Source organism: Zonotrichia albicollis, chromosome Z (assembly GCF_047830755.1).
Source record: "Zonotrichia albicollis isolate bZonAlb1 chromosome Z, bZonAlb1.hap1, whole genome shotgun sequence".
In the NCBI taxonomy this organism is placed as follows: Eukaryota; Metazoa; Chordata; class Aves; order Passeriformes; family Passerellidae; genus Zonotrichia; species Zonotrichia albicollis.
Genome location: NC_133860.1, coordinates 34,196,646 through 34,220,174, shown reverse-complemented (window position 1 = coordinate 34,220,174; position 23,529 = coordinate 34,196,646). Strand labels below are relative to the sequence as shown.

Genomic DNA, 23,529 nt, shown 5'->3' with positions numbered 1-23,529 from the left:
TGTTTTAGATATAGATGAAGCTGCTAAATCCTTTGGATAACATAATGATGACTTTTTAACAAAAAAAAAGTTTCTGTTTTTGCATTTTACTGAAACATAGATTTTAAAAAAATGCAAGCTATTTCATAACATGAAATAACTTCACATTTACAGCCAGGTTCAACTGAGTAACTTCAATTCACTACAGCCATGTTCCTTCTCCTTGAGAAGAAACATTTGGTGTGTAATGATTCCACTAAATGGTACTGACCATTTAGCAAACGCCTGATAGATGCTCATTTCTTGCCCTTTAACAAGGTTCAAATTCAAAAGCTAAAGTGTGAGTTGAATTACATCACAGCACTAGTCAGCATATTTTATGTAGGAAATCACCAGAAATGCTTCAGCACTTGGGAATTGTCACAAGAAAGAAGTAGCAGCTAATAAAGGCAGAAATTTTGCCCTATGCTGAGCATATAAAGCAGATAACAACTTATTTCAGCTGTTTCCCTGACTATGTCTACCCAAGACATGAAAGGAGGAGACTGTGGAAGAGTTGACAGCACCACACAGAGTATTATCATCAGGTATCACGCTCAGTTACTCAAACACAGAGTAAGAAAAAACAAAACAAAAAGTGTGAAAAGTTTTGTTCACATCTGTTTATAATAAGGTCTGTAAATAGTTGTCTTTGCAGGACAGAATTTATTCCTACTACTAAAAAAGGAAATAAAAGCAACTTCCTCAGGCATTACTGATGAACAGTCACTACAACAGTTCTAGCCACACAAGTTAAACAGATTAACCTCGTTAGAATAAAAATAAAAGGAGCACAAAGTACATTAACTTGTAGAACACTAAATATCTGCACAATTTGCCTCTATCATTTTACTGATGTAATTCTGTTTCAGCTTGCTGCAGATTAAAGCAAAGCTGAAACAAATAATTATTCTCAAAAGTTTCCACCAACACTTTTTTCACATAGTAGAGCAACCTGCACTATTCTGAAGAATTAGCCAGTACAAATGTACCCATTTTAAGAACCTACCAGAATAAACACATCAGTAAAAGACACAACCTGCTGACAGTTATCCCTCTACAAAAGGTATGTTTACATCAAGGTTTAAAGTATAAGCTCTCAAGAGCAAGGACATTATCTTCATAGTTGTCTGTAAAGCATTTAACAGACTGTAAGCACTTGAAAAAAAAAAACATAGGGAAGAAATTAAAGTGGACCAGCATGCTTGGCATTCTCTTCTCAGTAGGTATGAATTATGTTTAGGTTACAAGGGCACAGCTGTAAAACACTCCTGAATTCTTGTCAAACACAAATGTTCACAAACAGGAAAAAATACACTCCTACAGAATCCCTGAAGATAAGGAGCTAACGTGTATATCTCAAACACCAATAGCTGGATAACTGCAGAGCCAACCAATGGTTTGTGGAAAATGGGATATGGCTGGAGAAGGGGCCATGCAGGGGTAGGACAGCACTCTTCTGGGACAAGCATCCTCATTCTAGTCCACAGAGACACAACAAACAAAAGACAGAAACAGCACAGAAGCGAGCATGAACTGTTGACCAAAGCCCAGTGCCGCAGGGAGATAATGAGATCATCAGGGATCCCCCAAAACCCCCCAAGCCATTTCCAGAAAGGCCTCAAAGAATGGACCATACAAGATAACTGATCTTCATAGAAAATGAATACCTTCGTTTCAGGACAAGGAAACTACCTCCAAAAAGCTACCCCACCCTGCCTGCACATCCCAGGACATCCCATAGCCAGACCAACAGTAGGAATCAGGGCCAGTGATCTCTTTTTCTCTCTTCCTTCCTTTTTCTCTCTCTCCCTCTCTTTAATTCATCTCTTCCCTTCTCTCTTCCTTTCTACCCTATCCCTACCATGTAAGCTGTGTGCTTATACAGTAGGCCAGGGACTGACATACCCGTTTCAATGCCAAGCATGCAATTTATGGAAAAATCCAGTGATTTTTTGTGGATCCTCCAACTTCTGTTGTCCCTTTCAACCACAAGCATTTATGAATCCTGGGTACTCCTTTCCCCTATTTCCCAAGTGTAAGTACTGTGAAAGGATAAAAGGATTATCCAAACAGAGAGGTGTAAAACCAGAATTAATTTAATGAAGCTAAAAAGCAAACTCCTCAAAACTTCCAGAAGAAGAAGAGTCTAGAAAAAGATGCCACCCAAAATAGTAAGTGGGGGATGTAGCTCCTTGATTTCAGTGAGAGCATCTTGAAAAGAAATAGAACGATCTCAGCACTGAAAATTAATAGCTTGGAAAAACAAGCAACACATCACTTTTCTATGAGTTAAGAAGTGAATATTTCTATTATTCTCATGCATATAAAATAAACAATCAAATTAAATGGCAACTCACACCAGAATTCTCCATCTATCAAATGCTTTCAAAAAATCATAGTCATACAAGTAGAGGAATATACAAGATCATTCTTTTCTATTGGTTTGGTTCTTTAATAAGTGGCTCAGCTCCCCAGTCAGTCCCAGCCACACCTAGGCTCAATACACAAGAGCCACAAGCCATAGCCAGAGATTACAGCAACAGAGTCCTACTCCTGTTCCCTAGTTTCCATATTTTCAAAACAGCAAAACTGAAACAGAAGTTAAAATAACAAAGCAGCAAGGCCATCCAAAGCACAAAACTGAAGCTAGTTCAACTTTCAGATATTGACAACATAGAGATAAGAATTTTAGTGAGACTGAGAATTTACAAAATTTATGTAGATGCAAGTCCTTCATTTGTGGTCAAAATAACAAGCTACAGGAGTCAAAATACACTGCAGCAATTTTTAAATAGAGTTTCACATGCTTAACTACACTTTTTCTACAAGGTTATAACATATGTAATCTTCCCAAATATCTTTGCACTGCCCTTAAAGAAAACCTTTTTTCCATTAGTTCACTACTGCTAATAATTCAGTATTGGAGAAGCTTTCAAAAATATTTTAAAATGTGACAACTGAGGTAAAAGTGTAACCTCTACCAGATGCTCAGTTTAAAGTCTACCCAATAATGCTTTAATTATTTAAAGCCTTATGAATCATCAGGGTGGGGTGGGGGATAGAGAACTTCAGTAAAATTACCACTGACTTTTGAATTAAGTGTCCATCTTGATTTTCTTTCAGGCAGTAGCAGCTCTGTTGAATGCAAACCTACAACAAATAATTATAAACACATTAATGCCAAAATTAAAAAATATTTAATCACTGTGGAATGAACAAAACTACAATACATCTAAAAATAACAAGGAAGATAAGCCAATTCACCGCTAGATTTAATTTTGCATCATTCCAAGGAGAAGGAGCTCTTTCTGAAGTGCTACACTTGCAGACCAGTCAGTCCAATTTATTGCTGTTATGAACAAAAATTTGGTTAATATTTTTTTTGTGAGAAAGAGTTACAGGGACGCAGCCAGATCTGTCTCTGCCAGTGTTCTTAGTGCTTTGTTATTGTAACACCGGGTCGTTGAGGCTTATCTCCTCTTTTGTATTAGTAAAAGCCCTGGCTGGGTGCGGTAGATTGCCCTTCCCCGAGGCAGTGCGTTTTTCCAACATAGGGAAGACACCTGAGAGGGTGGGGGGGGGTTATGCAAAGTGACTCCAAAGTCCAGAATGCTTTGTGGGACCACGACTCCAAATGCAACGAGAAAACCCCAAAAACAACGAGCCAAATAAGAATTGAGAGACTAAAGTGATGTCTGGACATGAGGAGCCAAGTGCTGAGCCTGCAGAGATGCGGAGCCCCTCTCGCCCTGAGCAGAGAGTCGTCCCAACGCCGGGACCAGCCATCTGGGAAGTTCAAAGGATCAACACCTGACGGGGACACCACGCCCTAAAGGCTCCCACGAGGACCCGATCCCCCGGCTCTGCCCCTAGTGGACAGAGCTGCGCATATCCTCCTCCTCTGAGTCGCCCTGGGAGACACGACGGGGACTGCAGCCCTGCCGGGATGCCCAATCCTGAGCTGATCACTTTTAATAAAGGCATTAAAAAGGAGAAGAAGTCTCCTGGCCCTGTTTATTTCAGCTGGGGGACTCATCCGGGATAGCCACGCCGCAAGAAGACTCAAGACTGGCCATCTTGGACTTCAGGACAGCTGGCTACCAGGACCAGAGGGATCGGCTCAGGAGCAGCGACGCAGAGGAGCACCGGAGCACCGGATTGGTGAGAAAGCCGGTGGCGGGAGCGGGAGACGTGCGCATGTGTGTGTGAATGAGACGAAGGCCGGCAGCCAGACCTTCGAAGTGAGAGCGGACCTCTCAGTACCGCGGTTACGGACTCCTGCGAAGGGGCCGGCCGGGAACAGGGGGTGGAGCTTGGAATTTGTGAGTGAGTCGTCTCCCAAGGGGGAATAAAGGGCCCCCCCCCTCCGGGTGTGCGGAGGGAATATTTGTATGAGTGGTACGCACCCAAAATAGATCCTGACAGAGGGAAGTCAGGCAGATTTGTCAGTCCCGAGAAGGATTCGGGTAAGATTTTGTCAGTCCCGAGAAGGATTCGGGTAGCTCACAAGCCCTGCAGGCAAAAGTAAGTCCTGGCACAGGAGCCAGGCACAAACCCCAGCGAAGGAGGCTGTGGTTTGCTTTTAAGTCCTGATACGGTGAAGCCTAAAAATTGGTGGGTTAGGCAAACTAAAAAATCAGGCAGTTGTTTTTCCTGACTGAGGGAGTCAGGCACGACCCGGATTCTTAGGCCGAGGTTTTGTGTGTTCAAGTCCCGATAGATGTAAGACCTGACGTGGGGAAAGTTAGGCAATCAAGAGATTGGGCAGTTGTTTCAGTATAAAGTCCTGAGCATCAGGCAGAAATTTGAAGTTTCAGTGGAGGAGGCTGAAGCTCCTCAAAGAAGGTTCTTTTTGATATTACCGGTCAGTAAAGGCACCTTTGGGATTTTTTACTGTTCAGACCTGTAAAATGGGAGGGTGTAATAGTAAAAAGACCAGCAAGAGGCTGAGGGACATACCTCCCAATAGTCCCTTAGGAGAACTGCTAGTAAAATGGGATTCTATAGAGGCCACGGAGGGATTAGATAAAGTGAAAATGATCCATTATTGTATGGAAGTGTGGCCAGAATTAGAGTTACAAGGAGGACGGCCTTGGTGTGGGACAAAGGATAAGTGGATGTGCCAACAATTAAATAATTATCTGACAGCTCGAGGAGATACTGATCCTGAGCAATTACTGTATGTAGCTTGCTGGTTAAAGAGCTGTTGGGGATGAAGGGGTGCGAATTTGTAAGGTACAGAGGAAGAAAGAGGGGAATGAAGGAGGGGATGATAGGACTAGTAAAACATGGGATCCCCTGGATTATCTGCCTCCTTCTGCCCCTCCACCTTATAATCCTCTTCTTCAAGAGGCAAGGCAAGGCATCTTCTTCAAGGCATTACCTCAAATGGCAGGTCCGGTTCTTCCCCCGGCTGCCATCTCACTACCACCTGTTCAAACTCCTCCTTCTACCTCTTCAGCTTCCGCTATGATAAACCCAGTATCCCCTCCAGCTCCTTCTGCACCACCACAAGTGCCTACTCCACCTGCTGCATTCTCCACCCCTTCTCCAGCTCCACTTAATATTCACTCAGGCTCTTCTCCCCCTCCTATTGCTGTCCCTTTACCTCCTCCTAGTTGGGGCACAAATGCCTCCTCGCCCGATAAACAGCTATCAGCAAATACACCTGCTGATGGGCAGAAAGTTCAAGGTAACCCAGATATCCCTCAAAGTAGTTTGGCATCTGAAGATGGGCCGTACTGTAGCACCAGATCCAAGACCTCCAAGGCAGAGAGACTCTTTCCCCTCAGAGAGGTTCCTATGGGAGGAGTAGCAGGAGGTGTTGGCTTTGTGAATGTTCCCCTAACTGCTTCTGAGGTGAGAGGATTCAAGAAAGAGTTGGGGCATTTAGTTGAGGACCCAGTGGGCATAGCCAACCAAGTGGATCAATTTCTAGGTCCAAATATCTACACTTGGGGGGGAGATGAATTCCATCCTGAGTATATTATTTTCCCCAGAAGAGGTCCAGATGATTAGGGTGGCTGGCATTTGGGAGAAAGATAACCGTCCAGGACCCCAGGTGCCATCAGGTGAACAGAAATTGCCACTAACGGATCCCAGCTGGAACCCTAACCAGGAGGAGGGGAGGAAGGCCATGATGGAATATAGGTCTTTGATAATACGAGGGATCAAAGAGTCAGTTCCCAAAGGAACTAACACCCAATTGGCATCTGAGGGCATGCAGGAGAAAGAGGAAGCTCCTGCTGCCTGGCTTAACCGCCTAAGGTGGAACTTCCAGTTGTACTCTAGAATAGACCCAGACACCCCAGAAGGTCAAATGCTACTAAAAGTCCAATTTGTTACCAAATCTTGGCCTGATATAAAGAGGAAACTGGAAAAGATGGAAGATTGGCAAGAGAAGGACATTAATGAGTTATTAAGAGAGGCATTGAAGGTGTATTTAAGGAGGGAAGAAGAAAAAGCAAAGGCCAAGGCTAAGATCATGGTTGCTGTAGCTAGAGAAAGTGCAGGGTGGGCGGGTCCACCACCAGGAGGAGGCAAGGATAGGCCTCTTGTACTGTCAGGTGCAAAAGGGATAAAGAGACCTCAAGTCCCTTTGAGAGAACGACATTGCTATTACTGTGGAGAGCCAGGACACGTCAGGAAGTTTTGTAGAAAGCTCAGTCTCGATGTGGCAATAGCCAGGGAACAAGATAATTTAGGGAAGATCCTTAGAAGTGACGAGTAGAGGGTCGGGGGCTTTACACTTTAGGGGATCCGATACAACATCTAGACGAGCCCTTGGTAAACTTTAAGGTGGGATCCCTAAATGAAGAATTAGAACTTTTGGTTGATACAGGAGCAGATAAGTCCTGTCTCAACAAAGTAACATCTGAAGTTGGACAAAACAGCTAGGCAGAAAGGATATCCAATAGCACCAAAACTGGCCAGTAAGACTAAACTTGTAATAAGTGGTGTGAAAGTAAAAGGTACCTTATTGTTTTCTTGTTGTGTGTGTGAGAGTGAGTCACAAGCAAAGTCAGCCTCAACTTCCCGGGCAGGTGGGGAGGGGGGAATGGAAGTGTGTGTGACCTGCAAACCAGGCTGGTGTCCCCCGGGCGGGTGGGGGCTGTGACCAAAGCGTGTGTGTGTGTGTGTGTGTGTGAGACCTGCAAACCAGACTAGTGCTCCCCAGATGAGTGAGGCAGCCTCACAGGTGAATGTGCACCAGAGGCAACCAGAGTCAGGGCCCTTCCAAGAAGCCCAGATATACTGAGACCTGTGGGCCAACCCCAAGGTGAAGGGGGGCTATAGGGACCCGTGATTTTCTAGCAATAAGTTTGTGTCTTAAAGGTGTGGAGGAATGTGTGAAAGTGAATGAGAAATGAGAGAGTGAATATAAGCGAATTAGAAGTAATGTAGATTGTGCGTTACAAGTTTTACCACATCTCCTTAGAGGGAAGTGTATTGTGTAGAAGAAAAGTGTAAAGAAAAAAAAAAAGGAAAAAAGAGATAAAGTGTAAGGAGTTGAAAGAAGTATTTAAGCTGTAAGTGAAAGTAAGAAACAGAAGCAAGAGATAAATAAGATATTGAAAAATAGAACAGAAAACCAGTGAATTAAATACACAGAAAAATAGGAGAATAAAAGTACTTTGAGATTTAAGTTAGCTGAGAAATACAACTCCTTGCAAAATACAGAGTATGTAGAAGTTGATAAGAGAAACATACAAGCTATGGAAAAAGAGAAATTACTGATAACATTAAACAGAGAAGCTGAGTTTTGATAAAATCATTAACAGCAGACCATTAATGCCTGTGTTTGAAAGCCCGTTTCAGGTATTCTTCATTACTAAGACAGTTGGACTCACATCACTCTCACCCCTGGTATTGGACCAGGATTCAACACCAAGTTTTTTCCTCCGGCATTCTGGTATTGGACCGGACTGCACCCCATTCTCCCTGGTATTGGACCGGACTCCGCCCCTGTCTCCTTCTGGCATTGGGCCAGACTCCCAGTTTCTTCTTCTGGCATTGGACTAGACTCCACCCCTTTCTCCTTCTGGCATTGGGCCAGAGTCCACACCACTCATCTCCGGGCACGGGATAAGGATTCATCCACATCACAAGTTAATTCACCTGAGTATACTGGGATTTAAAGTTGACTCTCAGAAAGAAGAGTCAAAAAGACAGCACTGTATAGGAAAAATTGGTATCAGAGTTCTAATATTGCTTAAATTGTTTCAAAACTGTTTTGTGTAAATTATGTTGGTAAAAAGTTTAAGGCTGTAAATAAGTAATTCTAGTTTAAGTTCCCCAATATATTTCTAAAGACTCCAGGTTAACCCTCTACAGAACACTCCCCTGGGGGGGAAATTAAAATTTGTAGGGAACAGACCAAAAGAGGCTTAACCAGAGAAGCGGGTAGAAGGGACTCTAAAGAGCTTGGAAGCTTCTCCTCAGAAAAAATTCCCCAAGAGGCAAGGCCGGGTGGGCAGGCTGTGCAAGATGACCCATACCGGACTCTTGGGAAGGGTGGTACTGATGGCTCTGATAGCTAGTGGTGCTCAGGGGAGCCCAGCTGAACCGTGCAGAGAGTGCTACCAACCCCTCTGTGAGGAGGAAGTGAGCTCCTTGTCGAGAGTCCACATCAGTTCTAACCCTGATTGTGTTAACCTCTCCCAATTGGTCCTTTATGAGAAAAATAAGAGAGTGTATTGGATAGCCCAGAATACTGCCACTTTTAGGCAGCCACTCCTAGGAGAGTGCCCTATAGAGGAAGCCTGGTTTTGCTTTGAATGTGATGCTGCTGAAACAAGCTCAGCAGATCTAGTAAAAAGCAAAGAAATGGTGAAAATGGTAAGAAAAATTGTTTGTTACAAGTATTTATATGAGTGTACTGGAAAAGAGATAAACCCGTTTTGGAACACATTTCAGGAGAGCTCTAAACCCCTAAGTTTGATCTCATCTGGCAACTGCATTGCTAAGATGATAAAACCAATTTTCTTATTACCCAAAGAAACTGGATCAAGTTTGGGAGTTCCTATATATAATGATTTGGGAGAAATTAAACAAAACCGGGAAAGTGAAATAGAAATTGAGAAAATCCAAAATTGTAAAAGCCAAGTTCAGATCCCAAAATCTGTGTTGAACAAAGTCATCTGGCTCCAGGCAGTATTAAAAATAAAGAATTCAATTATTAGGGACATTTCAAACGAAATAAAAAGATTGGCATGTGTAAATAATCAAGATCAAACTCCTACACTTGATCCCAGTGGGTGGGAGAACTTAGAGATTTTCAGAAAACATGTATGGGAAAAGGTAGTTTTTCTCACTATATGTAGACTTGGAGGATTGCTCTTTTTACTATGCTTATTATCTGTTTTAGTAAAACAGTATTGGCTGTACAAACCAAACTGAAAAAACCAAGGAAAGTAACAAGGTTAAGTAACCATGATTACCAAAGTGCACAAGAGATTTATAGTAGATTCAAAACAAAAAAATTGTGAGTTGATGCAAGCTTAAGAATTTAAGCTCGATCAAAGAAAAAGAGGGGGGACTGTTATGAACAAAAATTCGGTAAATATTTTTTTTGTGAGAAAGAGTTACAGGGATGCAGCCAGATCTGTCTCTGCCAGTGTTCTTAGTGCTTTGTTATTGTAACACCGGGTCGTTGAGGCTTATCTCCTCTTTTGTATTAGTAAAAGCCCTGGCTGGGTGCGGTGGATGGCCCTTCCCCGAGGCAGTGCGTTCTTCCAACATAGGGAAGACACCTGAGAGGGTGGGGGGGTTATGCAAAGTGACTCCAAAGTCCAGAATGCTTTGTGGGACCACGACTCCAAATGCAACGAGAAAACCCCAAAAACAACGAGCCAAATAAGAATTGAGAGACTAAAGTGATGTCTGGACATGAGGAGCCAAGTGCTGAGCCTGCAGAGATGCGGAGCCCCTCTCGCCCTGAGCAGAGAGTCGTCCCAATGCCAGGACCAGCCATCTGGGAAGTTCAAAGGATCAACACCTGACGGGGACACCACGCCCTAAAGGCTCCCACGAGGACCCGATCCCCCGGCTCTGCCCCTAGTGGACAGAGCTGCGCATATCCTCCTCCTCTGAGTCGCCCTGGGAGACACGACGGGGACTGCAGCCCTGCCGGGACGCCCAATCCTGAGCTGATCACTTTTAATAAAGGCATTGAAAAGGAGAAGAAGTCTCCTGGCCCTGTTTATTTCAATTGCCATTACAGAACAGGAAAAAACACTGAAGCCAATCTTACAATATCAACACAGATAAAAGCTAGACTGCATAGCCAGTAAAAAAAATTTTGGTAAAAAAAAAAACCTCTGGCTTTCATATGTGACAAAGAATAGTGGAAAGGAAAAAAAAGAGTGAAAATCTCTCTATATTATTACTAGCCTGATGCTGCAAACACATCTAACACAAATGGAAGGAATGGCACATGCAAGCTATCCAGATAACTTGGTCAAAAAGATACATTTACTCTTGAGACTACAACATTAACATAAAGGCAAAATTCCTTATGGATTTAGTCTAGATATAGCTACTTTTTAATCTCACATAAAAATCACACTCTTATGTACACGTTTCTTCTTGTAGCTGTATTCTTCAAAGTCTTAAGGAATTATTCCATTATAAAAGCCAGCAAGTAAAAATTAACAAGCCTCAACATTCAACATTCTCAAAAAACAAAACAAAAAATTACCACCAAAGAACCTCTAACCAGTAAAAATTACAGGTTTAACTGTTCTACCGATAAAATGTTTTTTCAAGTGAAACCTGAATTATAAACACTACAACACTTACCTAATCCAAGAGGACCACACAAGGCACAAGGCGCTAGTACTGCGTGATTTATATTTTTCCAGTTTGTTTTCCTTGAGATAATATCCCGAGTTCCTGTTGATACTATATTCGTGGCAGTTTGACATAGATTTGACCTCACAGAAATCAGCTACCCATCCTTCTCGTTTACAGATTCTGCAAGGCTATTTACAAACTCTGCCAAGGTCTGTCTTAAAGGCCTTTTCTTTTCTCTGACAGCTTCTTCTCTTGTCTATTGCATGTAGATACCATTATATGCAGCATCAGCTCCAAGTGAAATACAGTTTTTACTCCACAGACTGTGATGTCAAAAACCCAAATTTCACATATGAACTGAAGAACATTTCCTACCTTCCGGTAGCAGAGGCATTTGTAAACAGTTATCAGGATACCTCCATACTGCTTGTGAGCAACAACATTTTTCAAGAAAAATATTAAATAAAATACAAAAGAAAAAAGTATAAACAAGCACCTATTAAATTCTTCATTTATAAAATCGCTCTCACTGCAAAATGAAAGAAGACTATGTCAGAAAATCTAAAAAATGAAATAAGGGGGGAAAAAAAATCTGCCATGAAACTTTTCAGCAATGTCCCCACAGTGACTCAGGCCACATTTAACCTGCAGCCAGTTAACAAAACTGGTTAAGCCTTTGACTCTGAATGTTGCCGAGAAGAAAAAGAGTACGTAGAAAGAGGAAAGCACTTTATTTTTGCAGCTGAAGTATTCAGAACTTCATAAATTTAGCTATGTATCCATGCCATGCGGACAAAAGAATCCGAGGGTGATGTGCTCAACACTGCTAGAAGAAAAAACCTCACGATTTCCTCAGTTCTCTTCCCAGATGCCCACTGCTTGTTTGAGAGGCCTTTTCTGGACAAAGCACGCGCAAGTTATCCCAGAACAGTGTCCGATATTTCTTCCTTTCACAGGAAGAACTGCTGCAGGTCAGTATCCACCTTTTCTCTTCTCTGCCAGCTGAAGCAAAAGGCTACAAACATCAAGGACTGACTCTATCGTTCAAGCAACCTCAGGTAAAAAGAACCAGAAAAATCAGTTCTCCCCTATGAAATCCGGACTGGCGTTAGACAAACACGAAACAAACAAAACCCAAACGCCTGAATCTTAAAACCAGAAGCAAACAGGAACCTGGATCGCAAAGAGCACACACGGACGCAGCCGCGGAGCCGAGCCCGCGAGCGGAAGCCTGGGTTACACCTCCACTCGCAGCCACAGAGGGCGGCGGCGGTGTTTGACGGGGGGCGCAGCCTATCAGCGGAAACCTCCTCCTGCCGCTCGGCCGCGGCAGGAAAACAGGCCGGGGCCTGGAGCCACGGGCAGTGGGGGCTGGGAGGAGAGAGTGGGGGGAAAAGAGGCAAAGAAAGAAAGGGTCATGTCTCGTTTTATTGGCGAAGCTGAACAGATGTACAGAAGGCATCCGGGCGGGAAGCGCTGACCTGGGCCAGCGGGAGCCGCCGGAGGGGCAGCGGGAGCCGCCGGGGGAACCCCAGCGCGGCCCGGGCCATGCTTCCTTTCCCGGGCTGTGGGGACAGACAGACACCGCTGCCGGGTATGCGGACACAGGCCGCCCGCTCCGGAGTGTGCGGGCACACAGAACCCCAGCTCTCGGGGCGGGCGGGCACACGGAGCCCCGGCTCTCGGGGTCCGCGACCTCTCGCTGCGGCTCCGCCGAGCACCCGTCCTCGGCCGTCCTGGCGACAGCCCCGCCTCCGCCGCCGGGGACGGCTCCCCGTGCCGCCCCCGAGGGCGGTCCGGGCAGCACGGCGGGGCAAGGAGCGTGGCGGCCCGGCTGCCCTGAGTCCGCTCCGCGCCCGTTCCCGGGGCTGTCCCGGGCTGTTCCGAGTGCCCCCCTCGCCCCACCACACGCGCGCGCACACCGCGCGCTCGCCTCGTTCCCTCAAAATGGCGCCGTTCCGCGCCGCAGTGCTCCCTACGCGCACGCGCAACCTCCGCGAGAGCCCCCGCGCGGGAGCCTGGGGAGGAGCGGGCGGTGCTCCCGGTACCGCCCCCGCCGTGACGTCACGGGAACTATCCCGAAGGTTTCGCGCGGGACGGGGAAATCCCAGAGCGCGCCCCGCCCTCGCGGCGGGAGTCCTCGGCGCCGCCGTCACTAACCGTGCCGCGGCCTCGCCTGCGCATGTGCAACGAGCCGCTGAGGCCGAGAGCTGAGAGCTGGGCCGGCCGGGGCGGTGTGCCGCGGGACCCCGGCTGGAGGCCCGTAGGCCGCGTTCACCCAGCGCGGCCCTGGATCAGCCCGGTGTGTGCCGGAGAGATCCCCGCCGGGAGGAGGCGAGGGCCGCGGGCCCCGGGCAGCTCAGGTCCCTTCCCGTGCCCGCTGCCGCGGACAGAGCGGGCTCCGCAGCGCCGGGTGCCGCCCGCACCCGCAGCGCGGCTTAATCGCGGTGCCAGAGGAGCCTGAGGCCGGTAAAAACCAATAACCACGGATTAATAAAACAAAATATCAGAATCTTCGCTAAATCGACGCTTCGGTGTTCCAGCGCACGAGTGAAGTACCCTGGAGGTTCGCATGGTTATTCCAAGTGTGCAGTTTTGAGAGAAAAGTGATGGGAGGATTCTTACTGCCTGGGATCTAAAGGCCTAAATCACCGTTTTGCAATTTTGAAATCCTTTTACCAACGCAATCAAAATTGTTTTTTCAATAACCTAGGTAAAAAAGTAAATTTACAAAATTTAATATTTTGATATAATTAGAAAGAACGCTCAGCGTTTGTGGCACCTGCATTTGGTTGTGGGTTTTCTTTGAAAGTTTCCTCCACAAGTTTTAAGTTATTGTAGAAACTGAGATTATGCACTCACTTTTGACAAAAATTATCTCAAACTGTAGGATTCTCTTTTAAATGCATTTTACGGCATGTATGTGGTCAATGTAAATTAGTTTTCGTAACTTGATAAAAATCACTATAAAGCAACAATTACCAGAAACTTGACTAAACAATTACCAGACTAACAGCAAACGAACTAAGCAACAATTACTAGAAACTAAAAATCAACAACTGAGAACATAAAGTAGAAAAAAGACATAATAATTTCATATTTAAACTGACAGAAGCTCTGAAACAATTCAGAAGCTCTGAAACATTAATCTTCAGCTCGACTCTAAATATTTAAAGCCCAGTTCCAATTTCTAACACCAGCAGTGTTTTTCTAGGTTCAAGAATTCAAGATTCATCACAGTTTTGAGTGCAGTGAAACCTCCTTTCTCTTCATCCTTGAAGTTGTTTGTCCTGTTTGCCTGTGCTGCAAAGTTATTAGCACAGCCTGATGCCAAACCTGAAGCCGTGAGCAGGAAAGGCAGGGCAGTGCTCTGCCCCCTGGCCCAGCTATGAACCAACAACCCAGGTTTTGGTGAACCTCACACCACTGGCCTCAGTCCATCAATGCAGCCTGTCCAGTTCCCTCCCTTCCTGCCCTCCAGCAGACCAACACTCACACCCAACTTGGTGTTGTCTGCAACACTGAGGATACACACTCAATCCCCTCATCCAGATCATTGATAAAGATATCAAACAGAAATGCCCCCAGTGCTGAGCCCTGGGGAGCCCTGCTGATGAGCGGCCACCAGCTGGATGTAACTCCACTCACCATCACTCTCTGGGCCAGCCATCCAGGCAGGTTTTACCCAGTGAACAAAGCACTTGTCCGAGCCATGGGCTGCCAGCTTTTCCAGGAGAATGGCATTGGAGACAGTATCAAAGGCTTACTAAAGTCTAAGTAGACAACATTCACAGCCTTTTCTTCATCCGCCAAGCAAGTCACCTGTTCATAGAAGGAGATCAAGTTGGCCGAGCAGGATCTACTTTTTCCCACCACACTGGGTGGGCCTGATCCCTTGGCTGCCCTGCACATGCCATTTGATTGCACGGTAGCGCTCAAGATGATCTGTCCCATAACCTTCCCAGGCACTAACGTCAGGCCTGTAGCTCCCCAGAACCTCCCTGCAAGCCTTCTTGTAGATAGGTGTCACATTGGCCAATCTCCACTCAAGTCACCTGGGGCCTCCCAGGTTAGCCAGGTCCATTGGTAAATGAGGGAGAGTGAGCTTTTCCACTGGCTCCTCAGTATCCTTGGGTGGATTCCATCTGGCCCTCTACACTTTTGATGTCTAAGCAGCTCAGTAGGTCACTAACTGAATTCTCCTAGAGAGAGGCTCACTTCTGCTCCTTGTCCTTGTCTACCAGCTCAGAGGGCCTTGATAACAGCTGTCTTCTTGTTAAAGGTTGACCCAAAGCAGGCATTAATTACCTCATCTTTTTTCTCATCTTTAGGTACAATGTTTCCTTCTGCGTCCAATAAGGTATGGAAATTTTCCTTGGTCCTCCTTCTGCTGTTATTTTTTTATAAGAACCCTTTAATTATCTTGCACAGGAGTGGCCAGATTGAGTTCTAGCTCAGCTTTTGCCTTTCTAACTTTCAGCCTACATGACCTAATACACTTGTACACTTCTTCCTTGTACACTCCTGAGTTGCCTTCTTCCAAAGGTCATAAAATCTCCTTTTTAGCTTGAGTTCCAGGAAAAGCCCCCTATACAGCCAGGCCAGTCTTCTTTCTCCCTGCCCCCTCCAGCTCATCCTTTGGCAAATAGGGATGAGCTGCCCTTGAGGCTTTAAGATTTCCTTCTTAAAGTATGTTCAGCCTTATTGGATCCCTTTGTTATTGAGGATTGTTTCCCAAGGGACTCTCTGAACCATTGTCCTGAAATGGCCAAAGTCTGCCCTCTGGTAGGCCAAGGCAGAAGTTTAGCTGATGCCCTCTCTTCCTTCACCAGGGATTGAAAGCTGCCATTTTGTGGTCACTATCCCCAAGACAGCCTCTGACCACCACATCACCCCCAGTCCTATTCACAAACAGCGGGTCAAGTGAGGTCTTCCCTCACACCATCTCTATGAGGAAATTGGGTTCCACATGGTCCAGGAACCTCCTAGAATGCCTCTTCTCTGCTGTGCTGAGTTTCCAGCAGAGATCCCACAAAAGTCTCCCACAATAACAAGGGCCAGGATCTGGTTAGGTGGTCTTGAACAGGCTACCACCAGGATATCTGCCTTGTTGGCCATCCCCTTGATTCCTACTCATGGGGACTCAAACTTACGACATCACTATCCTTGAGCTCTAACAGTTGAAACACTCTCTACTGTACAAAGACACCCCATTTCCTCACCAAATGAGATGAAGTACGAGACCAAAAAATGTATTTTGGCAGGCACTTGAAATGTGCTTTCATTTATAGTAGTGGAATATAAGATACTTACATGAGTAGAGTACACACTCAGATTGTTAATTGAGGAAATACTATGGAAAAGTATAGAAACATAATTAATTTCCTGCTATTACACATTCCTGTGTCACTCCAGAAGACATATAAAGCACTTCACCTTTTCTTAAAAATCCAGTGTGCCCAATATACAACCAATCCAAACCAAAAGATCAGACAGAAAGGCAAAATAAAAATTTCTATGTAAGAGGCTGAAATCTGATTTATACAGATTTGATCCAGAAAGCTTCTGATGCAGGGAGCCGAATATTTAAAACTTAGAAAGCAAATGGTCACCTAATGTTAATAATAAAACCCCCAATTCTAATGTATGTTTCTCTCAGCAAATGATTATTTGTATAATTAGTTCCTAAACACAGTGAGAGTTCCTCAATAGAAACAGTTCTAATGAAGCATCCTTACTGCAAAGTGTTAAATATCTTTCAGCTGCATGTTCACTTATCTTTTAAGAAGCAAAATTAAAAGAATGGAAGTAGTATAAAAAAGTGCACAACAACATCTAGTCATTTTCATTTGCAATAACATGATGAACACTAGGGCTTGTCTATTTTTATGTATTACAACTTCAAGATAGGAAATGTAAGGTGACTTTACCAATTCCAGATTTCAGTGGCTCTGTCTACATAAATAAGACAATAGGATTTGACTGTATTAAATAATTGGCTGTTATTATTTGCATTATATTATGTATACCCTCTAGTTATTTGATTTTGCAAGAGTTCTGAACATCTCTGCATCCAATGCATTTAATATAATAAGCAAGTACAAGACAGGTCTGGAAATTAAAACATAAGTGCTTATCAAGTCCCTAATTTCTGAAGAACTTTTATATTAAAATTACCACTGACTTTGACAGGAGCAGAATTTTGGGCAAAGACTTCAATAAAGCTGTAGTTAACAGTCCATATTTTGAAGTAATACCTTAGTATTAATTTTGAATTATATAAATGAGACCTATATTATTGAAATAAATTTATCATTTTACCTCTCTCAACATGTCTGTTCCTATCTCAATAATAATCAGTATCTTGGTGACACTAGTGAAAAGCCAGGATGAAAACGGGGAGGCCATGCTTTTCTTTATGGTAATTAGAGATAGAAACTCTTTTAGAACCAGGCTTTTAAAACAGCAGCTTCGCTCTTTCAAGTTTTTCATACATATTGTAATTGAAAATAGTCTGACTAGTAGTTTTTTTCCTCTTCAACAGTAAAAGCACCCATCTCCAATAACACATTCCATAAACACTGGGCAGTATGAAGCTAAGGGCTATTTGAAGCCAATTGAATGGTTTATCTCCATTAAGTAGTATTCATTCCTCATTATGAGAGATAATAAATAGAGGTTTAAGAGGGTGCAACTGTTCTTCAAACATGTCCCAGGTGACACATTGCCTACATTACATTTCTTCTGTTGAAGGACAAAGTCATGGTATACATCTTCTCCACAATATTACACATCTGAATTCTAAATGTACCCAACTTCTGCCACCTATGAAGTAACATCAAGTGAATATTCACTGTTCTAAATTTTAAAAGAACCCTGAAAATAGTAACTGTTAATGACAAGAAAGTGTTTAGATAAAGAAGGAATTATGTTGAAGGAATTATGAACTAAACATTCAATACCAAGTGACTAATTGAATGCTTCTCTCTACCCTACTCTTTTCTCTATAAAGTGAAATTTTTGTGTTTTTCCTAAAATTAGCCTTGCTAACTTGTGAACATAGAGCATATTAAATTTGAAATAAAGAGACTAGATAACTGGCATGATATCAGGACCTTGCACATTCCTAAATATAAGCAGATCTCAGTTTAATGCCGTTTCATTTCATAGCAAATTTTATTTGCTTTAGCCCTTTGTTCTTTACAAAATCTGTATTGGCAACACCTTGTGCCAATTTTTTAATTACTAGATTAATTTAGAAACTGCATATCCAAGTGGAGTGAAGAAAACTGTTTTTGTAAGGATTTTCTACAACTTTTGCCCATCAATGTGCACAGTATAAAGTTTTTGGAAAGCATGTGTATCTTTGTGAACTCTTTGAAAGACAGTGATGATACTTGCTGTGAACATGTACATTTAGGGTACTGAGGGAGCTGGCAGAAGAGGTTGCTAAGCCATCCTCCATCACTTATCATCAATCCTGGCTAACTGGGGAGGTTCATAAGAAGGGCCAGAAGGAGGATCCAGGGAACTAAAGGCCTCTCAGCCTGACCTTGGGGCCCAGCAACGTCACAGAGGTGATCATCTAAAGTGTCATCATACAGCACACACAGGACAGCCAAGGGATCAGGCCCAGCCAGCATGGGTCTAGAAAAGGCAGGTCCTGCCTGAGCAACACCAAGTTGGGGGGTGTTCAGGAAATTACTGGAATAGAACCTTGGTCTAATTGTCAAGGTGGTGATCAAAGGTTCTATCCTATGATCTCAGAGGTTTTTTTCCAGCATAAAGGATTCTGGGATTCTGTAATTATTACAAATTGGCTTAAAAGAAATAGGCAAAATACCCTCAAAACACAAGTACCAAGCCTCCTCTTTAGGAAATACTTCCCCCCCTATTCTCCCAAAACAAAGATATCTTACTACACTATAGCAATGTTGCCAGAAAGGCTAATAGCATATCTTTAATAAGTAAAGACAAGTTTCTTGAAAATATTGTTTTGAATTTTAATGGCTATTGTGTATGCATTTAAAATACTTTGAGAGACACTGGAAAACACAATAGGTTTTTTCCTTCATAATGTGTGACGCATCTGCCAGTGTTATAAAATCAAAACTAGCAATGTCAATACCAAGGACAAACTGTTTCTTACTAGGCTGTCAATTGTTTATAGTTGAATGGCATACCTACCTTTTCATTAAAAACTTCCTCCTTGACCAACAGTAGGGCATACAGAGGAGATACTTGATTGTCTGTTTTTCTTTGCATAGTTGAGAAACAGCTGTATTCAGTTATATTGCAAGGGCAGACCCATTTCAGCATAAAGGCGATCAGAAAGATGCTTTCTCTAAGCAAGAAGACCTTCCTGGGAACGCTGTGCCTTTAACAGAGCATAGGGCTCATTTCCTTCACACTAGGGTTATCCATCCCAGAAGTGTTAAAATCTAAGGAGGGCTGAAGGTTGCAGCCTCAGGTAGATCCCTGTTAGGAAGCCTTCCTTAGATGACCTCTGTAAAAATCTCCTAAACCGAAGTATGCACATTATATCACCTCTTGTGCACATCTCTTGTGCAATTAACAGTGCTATAATTATTTACATGTGTAAGTCATATATCTGTAAGTCTAGATAAAACATCTCGCTATAAATCTTTTCGTTTTTGTAAGCTTCACCAAAAGTAAGGTGCTTTGCTCATTACTAAAATTAAATTGCTTATTGTTATTTTTTGCTATTTTAACTTTTTTAATTGTTATTACTAAATACTTTCCATAGCCAAGGACATTTCAGTGTCCTGTGCTCTGCATTGCTCAGGTGCCCCAGAGGCTGGGGGAGCAAGGCCAGGAGAGCTGACCCGACCTGGCCAAAGGGATGTGCCATACACAGAGCAGCATGGCCAGGATGGAGCTGGGGGAGCTGGCTGGGAGATACTGATTGCTGCTGCAGGATGACAGGCTGGACTTCTGTCAGTGGGTAAAAAGCAACTCCATTTAAGCATCTCTTGCCTTTCTGGGGTTTTATTCCTATCTCTGTTTCATTATTATTGTTGTTGATAACGTTGATGATTATTGCTATCATTATAATTTGTATTATTATATTTTGTTTCAATTACTAAACTGTGCTTATCTCCAGCTACAAGTTTACTTTTTTTCCCTGACTTTTCTCTCTACCTGGGGAAAATGAGCAGGCAGTTGCACAGTATTTAGATGACAACTGAGTTAAGCCATTACAAACGACTAGGAGATTTTAAACTTTTTCTGCACATCCACTCTTTGTTGAAATAAAAGCCTCAAATTGATGGCATCTGCGCAGCAAGAAATGTGATTAGGAGTAGTAAGCCATATGCCTAATACACAGACGGGGTTCCTTTCATCCTCCCCTCCAAAAGCTCAAAGAATATAGATTGTGAGAGATGGTGCTTTGTATTTTTATATTTCTTTTCCAATAGGTTGAACACTGTTGTGACATGGCCATCCTTGACATCAAACTATTAGGATGGTTCGGTTCCTATGTGTTTCATGACCAGCAGCCTTCCTCTTCATTACCCTTCAGGTTACTGAGTTCAACTGTCCACCTACAATAGCTGGTCTCTGACAGAAGCAGAGGTTTTGGCTGCAGAGATATGTGCAAGTCTGCACATAAATTCTGTGTTCTGGACAGAAGTTCTGTGCTTATTGGTGGTTTTATTGTCAAGCAAACATCCCTGAGCATATTTAATTTACTAGCACAGATACAGCCGAAAAAAGGTCTAAGACCAGCTCCATTTCCTGAACAAGTAGGCTTTGCTTTTTTTTTCCTTATGCCTACAGAAAGGGCTATTTGAGGCCATTACTCTAGTGCTTTGGGCAATAGTTTGCGGGAAGAGTGTGGACTGAAGTAAGAAAGTAGCATCATATCCACACCACCGAGACACAAACTAAGATTTCAAACATGTTTTTGGTAATCTCTGATCATCATGTGTCTTTGTTCATGACAGCACACACTAAGACTAAATTTTACCCTTCTTTAGGACTGAAGGAAGCAAAAAGCTACAGATCAAGAGATTTTTTTTCTAGAGCTTCTGCCCTCTTTGTCTTAAAATTCCCCATTTATAACTGCTCATTTCATTGCATTGTTGGTGATTTTGTTTTGGTTTTTTTTTGTTTCATGTTTTTTATAATTAGTTTTAGTTGTTTCTACTTTCTTTACTGTTTCAATTAATTGAAACAATTTTTTGTTTGAGATTAAATCACATGATAAAATATAACTAAAACATATATAATGTATCATCCTCCATTACTTCATAAAGAGCAGTTTAGGCAAATTTTTGTCCCATCATCTTGATTCCAGCTCAAGAGAAAAGAAACCTTGAAATGTGGTGCAATGACATCGCTGCTCCTTTCCATTTCTATTAAAAACAATTCTAGCCCAGTAATTCACCATCCTCACTCCCTATCTTGATCTGCACTGAGTAAAAATCACTGGGAGGTTGTCACAGACATCTTTTTATGAAAATCCTTTTCTTAGGATTTTTTCCTGCTGAGAAGCTGAGAGCTTTCAGAAACAAATTATAAACAATGGTTATCTCCTGCTGTGGAATGCAACAGGTGCATCTGTGATTGGCCCATCTTGGATGTTTGCGATTAATGGCCAACCACAGCCCAGTTAGCTTGGACTCTGTCTGAGACACAGACCCTTGTTATTCATTCCTTTCCTTTCTATTCTTTCTATTCATTCCTATTCCTTTCTATTCATTCCTATTCCTTTCTATTCTGAGATGAAGCTTTTCCTTCCAATCTTTAGTATAGTAATAATGCAATATATATATCATAAAATAATAAATCAAGCCTTCTGAACATGGAGTCAACATTCTCGTCTCTTCCCTCATCCAAGAACCCCTGTGACCACTGTCACAGTGTTGGAGATTTTTTCAGAAATGGCTTGGAAGGCAGCTGTGGGGGACAGGTTCTCACAGCCTGTTTCTGTAAACAGCAGAGGTTCTCAGGTTGTTTTTAATTACAAGTAAAAGTGACAAACATGAAGGCCTTGAGAACCTTGCATATCAGAGTTCTCAGGCAGCTTTCTCATAACAAGTAGATATTCTATCTTTGGCTGTTTTGGGAAAGCAAAAATAATTTTGAGAACCCAAATCTTGGTATTGGAAACATAAGGAGGAGTTGGTTTGTTATCTCTGACCTATTGTGAGCTCGGGTTTGCAATATGCATGAAGTGAATTAACACTGTTATAAAAAGTGATGGATTGATGAATAAACCGGAGTTGATGCTGATCAATGAAAGGTGGGTCTTCTCCCTCCATCTTCAATATCACAGGAGGTAAAATATCTTGTAACAGCATAGAATACAAGTGCATTATAGATATTACAATTCAAACCCCACTGTGACACAGGATCAAAGCAGCTCTTTCCAACCTTCAAGATCCAGATTTTTTATTTTTCTTTATGTTAAGTATTGGAATGTGCAAATATTTGTATGTTTTTCTGTATAGCTACAATTTCCAAGTGCAAAACTAAATCTCAATGAAAATTCTTTTTGCTGTTATGCTTTAGAATCCAGTAATTTTTATTTTCCTTGCAGCCCCCTGTCCACAGCTCTGAGCAGTAGCTTCTCCAGAATACTTGCTACACCTTATATGACAGCTCTGGAATACACATCATGACCTGCTGTGATAGAGCTCTGAGCTCATATTATTTTTTCAAAGAATACTGAATTATAATTTAAAAACTCAGTTCTTAATCTTATAAAGTATTTTAAGTAGCAAATTAACAATAGAGTTTTCTGTAAAATTGCACACCATTTAAAAGCTTAATCATGTTAAACAGTCAAAGGACTCTGGAGTAATCTACTTCAGGAATTAGGAAACAGGTACTTGCATACAAATTGGAGAGCATTCCTATTAATAAAGTGTATATAGTACCAACTATGTACTTTCCTGAATTGAGATTTTTTTCCTGCTGCATTTGCTGTGCAATTTTATTGATAAGATGAACAAGCCTGTGTATATGTTACACATTCCGAGTCCATGAAAAGCTGTGTGCCTTACCCAACCTGAGGCTCAAGAGCATAGGGAACTGGATTTGTATTTAGAGGGAACAAAACTTAGAAAGGCTAAGCAGCATTCGTGGGTGATAATGGCATTCTGGATCAGTCAGAGGTGGAAAAGATTACATCTGCTTTCTTAATTTTTAACTGGAAAGGGTCGACTCTTTCTTCTTAATGCCCAGCGTGCCCTGACATAGCTCATCTGTCTGTTACTGACCATTTTAATCAGGTAACTTCAAGAAACACGAAGGCTGATCAGAGGACAGAAGTTGAAGTACCGATGAAGCTGCCAGTGACTGTGATAACTTTCATAAAATACTTGTTTTTGCAAAGACTTGTGTGATTTTTTATGTTGTCAGCATTCTACCCCAGGTACAATGAGGGCAGTATGACTACATTGTAGCTGCTGTGTAGTTTGAAGGCATACAAACAACTTGAGTCCTGGAATTACATTAGACTCAGCTGTGCAGCATGACACAATTTCATTTACTCTGTTTCTCAGAGCAACAGGTCTCAGAAGAATGAGTTGAGCATTGTAGAATTCTCCTATTCAGGTACCTAAACTAGCTTGAGATCTCTCCACTGTCTCCAAACTGAACTTAGGACGCATCCAAAGCAGCCATTCACTTTGTGTACAGCCTCGAGCCTCCCCAATGCCCATGTGGAACACAGCCTGGGCACTG

At 42.8% G+C, this 23,529-nt stretch overlaps 1 protein-coding gene across 3 annotated transcripts in view; it reads right to left on the bottom strand.

Annotated features, from left to right (window-relative positions):
- The window catches only part of GPBP1 (GC-rich promoter binding protein 1), a 41,653-nt gene extending 29,576 nt beyond the window's left edge, over positions 1-12,077 (bottom strand). For 2 of the 3 annotated variants that reach the window (XM_026795164.2, XM_005489765.4), the window contains exons 1-2: positions 10,822-12,077; positions 3,110-3,171 (exon numbers count right to left, since the gene is read on the bottom strand). The gene's annotated coding sequence lies outside the window, so the exon portion shown is untranslated. The remainder of the gene's footprint in view (positions 1-3,109; positions 3,172-10,821) is intronic. The other variant, XM_074532567.1, reaches the window with a different exon arrangement.
- Between the last annotated feature and the right edge of the window lie 11,452 nt (positions 12,078-23,529).